The sequence below is a fragment of the Lygodium microphyllum genome, chromosome 9 (genome assembly GCF_053477565.2).
Source record: "Lygodium microphyllum isolate KBCC chromosome 9, Lygodium_microphyllum_v1.1.10, whole genome shotgun sequence".
In the NCBI taxonomy this organism is placed as follows: domain Eukaryota; kingdom Viridiplantae; phylum Streptophyta; class Polypodiopsida; order Schizaeales; family Lygodiaceae; genus Lygodium; species Lygodium microphyllum.
In genome coordinates, this window is record NC_141143.1 from 132,866,577 (window position 1) to 132,871,373 (window position 4,797).

Below are 4,797 nucleotides of genomic sequence, written 5' to 3' on the forward strand. Positions count from 1 at the left end.
CCAAAGTGCTAGGAGTGCTTTCAATACTAGCAAGCTCTTTTGCCATATCATTAGGGGTGGATTCATATGTTGCACATGTGTACCATCCATATCTACAAACACAACTATATGAGAAATACCAATTGAAAAATGCAAACTCGGACAATGGGAGGGGGGAAGGTTTCAAAACCTCGACCCCCCCCTTTGCGCGCATTGTGGGGATCCTTAGTGGTTTGTGGACCCATATAATGCCAGAGGGGGGTGGGGTCCAAAACCATGAGGCTTTCCTCCCTTGCATTGTGTGGGTCCTTGGTGGTTTGGGGTGAGGTGGGACCAGCACAACGTGAGGGGGGGTTTCAAAATCTTGAGGCCCCCCTTGCATTGTGCATGCCATTGGTGATTTGGGGTGGGGATGAGAAAAACAACGCAACATAGGGGGGTTCAAATCTTGAGGCCCTCCCTCACGTTGTGCTAGCCCTTGGTGGTTTTTTTGGGATGGGGGGATCATAAAATGCAAGGGGGATTCAAAATATTGAGGCCCTCCTCTTGCATTGTGCCGATCCTCAGTGGTTGTTTTGAGAAGGGGTTCAAAATCTCAAGGCCTCCTCTCGTGTTTGATGGTCCTTGGTGGTTGTTTTGGGAGGGGGACCGCACAATGCGAGGGGAAAGCCCTCAAGATTTTGAAACCCCCCTCCTTGCATTGTGTAGCTCCAATGCTCAAGGGATGGGGATGCAAGGTGAGGGTAGGGGGATATGGGGCTATGATACCAAAACAATAGAAGTCCAAAAGAGAGTGCAAAGAGGGTTGCACCTTAGGACATAGAGAGCAAGAAAAAGGACCTTCAATCAAGAAACACAAGCCAAGGGGAGGGTGGGAGAGAGAGAGAGTAGAGGGATAGAGAGGGAGTGAATGAGCACAAAAATAGGGGGTGAATCTACTTCTAGCTGCTCGGCTCTTTATAGTCTCACGAATCACACATGTAGTGACTACATGTGCATTCACTGTAGCACATGCGAGGAGCCTCGCTAGTAGACACATGGTGCCTCACTTGTTTCTTCACATGCAAAGGGACCACGGTGGTGAACATGTGGCATGCACTTTTAATTCTCACATGTGTGGATGCACGTTCTTGCTAATGTGGCATTGAGTGATGTCAGTATATATAAGTATCATATATAGCACAGAATTTGATAGTTGATTGATTTTTCACTTTGCACATTGCAAGCCTCTCAAAACTCCATAGCTTTCAACACTCATCTACGATGGTGAGTCTCTCCCCCTACAAAGCCTGCACAATGCAATATGGCCCTAATCATGAGTTGAAAGATCACCCTCCCCTTGTGTTGTGCTAGCCTAGGTCTTATACAATGCGAGGGGGTGTCGAAACATCTCAACCCAATCCCCTTGCATTATGTCATCTCCCCCTGGTGGGAGCTGCACAATGTGAGGGGGGCCCTCCCAATCCTGGGACCCCCCACCCTCACATTGTATGATCCCCCCCACCCCGTCAAGAGCCACAAAATGCAAGGGAGAGGCCCCCTGTGTTATGATTGTGCCCTCCCATTGTGGAGTTCCCTCTAGTGGTGGCTGTAAGTTGCACAATTCAAGGGAAAGGGCCTACACAATGTGAGGGGGGCTCCTAATTTTGTAATCCCCTCCCTTTTGTTGTGTGGGTTTGGTCTCTTTTATCCCATTTCTCTAGTTTTTCACCCTTTCCTCATTGGGAGTTCTAATGTGAGGGGGGAGCTACACAATGTGAGGGGGGCTCCTAATTTTGTAATCCCCTCCCTTTTGTTGTGTGGGTTTGGTCTCTTTTATCCCATTTCTCTAGTTTTTCACCCTTTCCTCATTGGGAGTTCTAATACTATCTTTGTACTCTTTCATGTTGAGATGGCAAGCTCAACACGTGGGACATTGATGATGGACCACCTGGCTAGATGGGTCCACATGTCTACACTTCACACGTTGGTGGTCATTATGATACTCCCATGGCCAGTGACTTATCACTTATTATATTTAGTTTGTTACACCTAGCAAAGACATAGCGCCAGTCAATTAGTGTAGTCAGTTATGCACTGTTTGACTTAGTAGGCACTTTCCTTTATGTTGTATCTTATCTATACTTTGTGTACATTGTATAGTGTGTGGAAGAAGAAGAAAAAACCAGCAAGAAAACGTTTTAGCCTCCATCTCTCTTCTTGTGTTCTTGAGTGAGCTTCCTCTTGTGTATACAATGTGTGTTTGGCGCAGCAGATCAAGAAAGTCCCCCCACCACGTGATTCTTGACATGGTATCAGAGCCACGCCATTGAGAGAGGATGATTTCAAATACTGAAGTGAAGGAGAAGAAGCAAGGTTCGAGCAAGCAAGCAATGGGTAAGAAGCCCTCCCATTCTTCCACTCTCTCTCTTGGATAGTGCCTGTGGAGGCATCGAAAGTAGGGTCGAGCAAAAATCTCAAATTGTTGTGAGATTTGGTGTGTGAGCAGATCACTGTATATTCCGCAGGTAGGCCCTTTTGAGCTTTTCTGCAGTTATTTTGGGCATCTAAGACCATTTCAGGCCCCGTTTTAGAGCCGCAAGGTTGCGGATAGCAGTTTCAAGGTACATTATGATTTCGGCTGTATTGATCGAAAGTGGGTGCGCAGGTTACAGATTGAGAATCTGTAATTTTGAGGTGTTTGTAGGAAGAAAACATAAGGTTTATTTGCAAACAGGTTGTAGATTACATGTACTATTGAGCAATCAATGAAAAAGGTTGCTTGGTGTAGTGATGTACACATGTTGTGAAAGATTGCAGAAGACTAGCTTGTTGTGTTATATCCTTGCTTGTGATACTGGCAGAGAACAGTGGAAATCCCATTATTGAGAAGCTCGACAAGAACAACTACCCTTCATGGTAGTTCCGTGTGACGAACTTCCTCATCGGAAAGGGCCTTTATGAGTTTGTCTCAGGTGAAGAAAAGGAGCCAGAGCTGGGTATCCCTTCGACTGTAGATGAATTAAAATGGAAAGAGTGGAATGTGAAAGATAAAAAGGTGATGTACTGGCTATTTGCAGTCATTGATAATATTATGCTGGGACATATCAGGAATGCAAAAACTTCACATGCAGCTTGGACAATTTTTGAGAGCATGTTTTCAGTAAATACAAAGGCACGAAAGATTCAACTCAAGCAAGAGTTTAATGCCTTGAAGAAAGGGAAAATGTCTGTCAATGAGTATGTGTTGAAGGTGAAAACCATTTCAGATGCTTTAGCAGCAATTGATGCGATGTTGGATGATGATGATTTGGTTTCATCCACTCTGAGTGGCCTTAACAATGAGAAGGCATGGAAATCATTTGTTACTTCAGTATATGTACGAAAGCCATTTCCAAATTTTGATGAACTGATCTCTCTCATGATTACTGAAGAGATCAATATGCAGGGCAATTCGTCTGAAAGAAATGGTGAACAGGTCCAAGCATTTTACTCGATTTCAGGAAGGGGACGTGGTAGATCCTCTTCGAGAGGCTGTGGTATGGGACATGTTGGCGATAACCAGCAAAACAGGTTCAATCACCAGTTTGGTGAAATGCAGGTTTCTAGAGGCAGAGGAAACCTTAGAGGCAGGGGGAGTTCTAGAGGAAGAGGTGGATGGAAAAATAGAGGTTCTGGAAATTCTACTATTGTTTGCCATTATTGTGGCAAAACAAGCCATATTGCATCCCATTGCTATACAAAGAAGGATGATATTCGCAATGTTAAATTGCAGCAAGGAAACTATGCATCATCTTCACAACAGAATGAAGACAAAAATGAGCGTTTGTTCGTTATGCAGCATATGATGAATGCAGTTGCAGGAAAGGGGACACATGATGATGTATGGTATGTCAATTCAGGTGCATCTAATCATATGACCAGTCATGTTGAATGGTTTGGAGAGATGCAAAACTTACAAAACCTAGGTTATATGCAGATGGGTGATGATTCATGCCACCCAATTTTACACATTGGAAAGGTTACCTTGTCCTTGTATGATGGCGAGACTAAGAGTCTAACAGATGTATTACATGTGCCATCAATTACAAAGAATCTAGTATCTGTTGGCCAAATGGTAGAGCAGGGGTTGCAGGTCCGATTCAATGCAAAAGGTTGTTTTGTAGAAGACTTTAATGATAAGTGCAGGTTGGTTGCAGTAGAGTTGACTGAATGAACGTATTGGACATGCAAATGTGCAAAGATTGAAATTAGTGCAATCCAAAGGATTGGTTACAGGGTTGCCTTCATTTAGAGTTGTAGAATTGCATAAAGTCTATGAAGCATGCCATTTTGGTAAGCATGCAAGACAACCCTTCATGCATGACAGAGAAGTGAGTAGAAAAATACTTGATGTAGTGCATACAGATGTTTGGGGGCCTACACAGAATGTATCTCTTGGTGGTAGCAAATACTTTATCAGATTTATTGATGACTGTTCAAGGAAGTTATGGGTATACTTTATGAAGGAAAAAAGTGATGTGTTTGAGTACTTCAAATCTTTTAAGATAGCTATTGAAATAGAAATAGGCTTAAAAGTAAAGTGTTTGAGATTAGATGGAGGGGGAGAGTACCTCTCTAATGAGTTCAGTGGCTTCTTGAGGACTCATTGGATCAAGAGACAATCTACTTGCAGGTATACCACCCCATAGCAAAATGGGGTTGTAGAAAGAAAAAATAGGCATATTGTAGAAGTCGCACGGGCATTAATGGCTGAAAAGAATATGCCCAAACATTTTTGGAGATGAGATAGAAGACCCTACTATATTGAGGAGGATAGTAGGGAGTTTGATTTACACG